This window comes from Podarcis cretensis (assembly GCF_951804945.1).
Source record: "Podarcis cretensis genome assembly, chromosome: 4".
Lineage (NCBI taxonomy): Eukaryota > Metazoa > Chordata > Lepidosauria > Squamata > Lacertidae > Podarcis > Podarcis cretensis.
The window spans coordinates 12651548-12654765 of NC_137173.1; positions in this window are offsets into that span (position 1 = coordinate 12651548).

The window sequence follows — 3218 nt, forward strand, 5'->3', positions numbered from 1 at the left end:
TCTTGGTGTTGGAAGAAAGTTTGTTAAGGAGAAAACTGCTGTTCCAGAGGATGTTCCTGCAAACGTTGGATTGCTTTTCTTAACCTGCATTCACATCCATATGTTTAAAATGAAAGCTTAGGAAGGATACATAACAAAATAACGTTCTTTACTTCGGACACGTGCCAAGATTTCACAGCAAAACCCAGGGTCAGCTTGGGAGCAAAAAAAAGATTCCAATTTTCCTAATTTTTTTAAGTCATCAAATATACAAGTGCGTAGTACAAACCAAACCAATTTTCTTTGGATTTTACAGAGGGGAAAAAAAATTAATGTACGATTGCTCGGTTGCAACATGGTTAACATTTTTTGTTGGTTTATAACTTGGGTCTAGATAGTAAAGAATTGCCATGAGATGTTAATATTTATTTCGTGTAATAAATTAGAATGAAGCATATACCGTTGTGAATCTCTTTATTTCATGGGTTCCTTTGGGACAGATTGTAAACGTATGTTCACTGAATGTGAACAGGTGTGTGCCAAATTCACTGGATGTATTTTAACCTCCACTGTTTTGAACATAGAAACGCTTCCAAGTTTCAAAGCCTCAAGGCCAACAACATGATGTAAAAGCTCCAGGAAGTCAGGAACTCCTGTCTCTTTTTGGAAGTAGCCTAGGGGAGATGGGGAAGAATTTGATTGGTACATTGTTGCTGAAGGAAAGGGACGTACAGTTTCAGTCACATAACTTGCCTTTTTACTTTGCAAGATTTTCTTAGCTTTGACTTGTCCCAGTGACTGAAGAAATTAAATTCCCACTGCTTTATGCAGATAGTTCAGTTCTGCTGTGTTGTCAGTTTAAAAACCCCAGGAATGGGCAAAGCCAGTCAGTGCTTTGTGAAAGCACCTTTGAATGCAGCTGTTTCAGATAGCCACTAATTCAGGGGTCAGCAACCTTTTTCAGCTGTGGGCCAGTCCATCGTCCCTCAGACCATGTGGTGGGCTGGACTATATTTTTTTTGGAGGAAAATGAAGGAATTCCTATGCCCCACAAATACCCCAGAGATGCATTTTAAATAAAAACACACATTCTACTCATGTAAAAACACCAGGCATACGCCACAAATAACCCAGAGATGCATTTTAAATAAAAGGGCACATTCTACTCATGTAAAAACACGCTGATTCCCGGACCGTCCATGGGCCGGATTGAGAAGGCAATTGGGCCGCATCCGGCCCACAGGCCTTAGGTTGCCTACCCCTGCACTAAATCTTGCAGTGCTCTAGACTGGTTAAATTCAATTCACTAAGGAGATGTACTGGAATAATCTAGGAGTTTAGATCTTTAAACATTTCTGGCACCACTGCATATAAAAATGGCAATGGGCAGCCACCATGCTAAAAAAGGCATGTTCTCCCCACACACAGCTGGACTGTCAACCTTCAGAGGGAAAATTGGGAAGCGAGATAAAACACATCGCACAAGGATCGGAGGAAATCTCAACAGGGACCCACTGAAATCAGATTAAGTCTTCTCCAAGATCCCCACAAGTTCTTGCTGACAGACTTTGCCAAGGATGAATGATAATGGCTTTTGTTTTTTTCTTCTCAAGCCAAGCCACAATTCTGCAATGTAAACAGCCGAATCCTGTTTCCTGAACACGCCTTGCTCAGAAGCTTCCCTCGTAAAAGCCAAAATTGGTTCCTGGTTTTATTTTATTTACATATAAAAGTGTTTTCATGCTGCTATATGGTGAAAACATCAGGGTGGTATATAAAAATAAAAATAAAATTACAGATAATCATGAAGGTGACTAGTTAATCAAAAACAGCTAAACTGCAAAGTCCTGTTGGCATAAAAAAGATCTTTAAGGGGCTCCTGAAAGTCAAAAGCAAAGGATGGCAGCTGGATCTCTGCTGAAAGTGTCCCAACGGCATGAACCAGCGACACTAAATGCCTGACTTCCGGCTGAGGCGAGTAGGGCCTCTGTAAGACTGCTAACAGCGCTCCTCTTAAAGTTTCTTGGACCCAAGTTGTTGAGAATACATGCATGCTACTTTATATTCTTAGCATACATGGGGAAGAAGCAGGCTCAGTAGAGCATGAGATTTTTAATCTTGGGGTGGCGAGTTCGAGTCCTACGCTGGGCAAAAGATTCTTGCATTGTAGGGGATTGGACTGATGACCTTCCAACTCTACAATTCTATGATGCTACAAGTGGGGTTCTGCCATTGGCCTTGGGCAACTGACAACCCCCTCTCAGGTTTAAGTTTTCGCCAAGTCTTGACTCTTGTGTGTTGGAGGTGCCCATCACAGCAATAAGGACTAGGAACCTATTTATTTTAAAAAACTGGACTTGTTTGGGGTCAAATCAGCCATGAACCCTAGGCAGAGCACTCACTCTCACAGGCTTATTTTGAAAATCAAATGGGTGGGGGGAGGAGAGAAAGGTGGGGATGTGAATAAATAAAACGGGGTGTTATTTGCAGTACCAACAGCGTTTTCAATCTCAGAGTTGGGAATGAAGTAATGGAAATAAGCAGAAAAAGACAATATGGGGGGAAAATCATATAAACAACAATTCTGTGGGAGGACAGCAAGCAAAACTACACGTTTTGTTTTGGCCTGGGCTGAAAGGTGTCTTTGAACCGTGATAAAGCCACTTATTCTTCCGGATAGAGGATAGGGGAGGAGTTGTGTGAGTGTGCGTTTATGACGCTGACAACATTTGCAAGAACAATTATCTGACTGAAACAAAGCAAAACTAATCGACTTCAGAGGGCCCCCTGAATTTTGGCACAGGTGCAAAAAAACCGCAACCCACCTGCGCATAGCTGTCAACTTTCAGATTTGAAAATAAGGGATCGGCAGCCTCAAAAATAAGGGATCAGCAGCCTCACTTGTCCCGGGGACAGTCGACGGGATATCTAACAATCTGGAATAGCAGCGGGAAACAGCACTGGAATAAGGGAATTTCCCACAAAAAAAGGGAAGGTTGACAGCTATGCACTAAGGACTGATGGAGAAAGGAAGCGCCGTACAGGTGAACCACCTGTGATCATTTTGGCTTTTCCCTGTAGGGGTTGAGGCTTGACTAGAGAAACCTATGCTTTTGCTTTGCCTGAGGCTTAGCTGGTGCCAACTGATTCCCTTTCTCGCTCCCCACATCTTCACACACACACACCCACACCCCACAGCTCCCCTGAGCCCAGGCAGCAGGCCGAGGGAGCATCGCAGG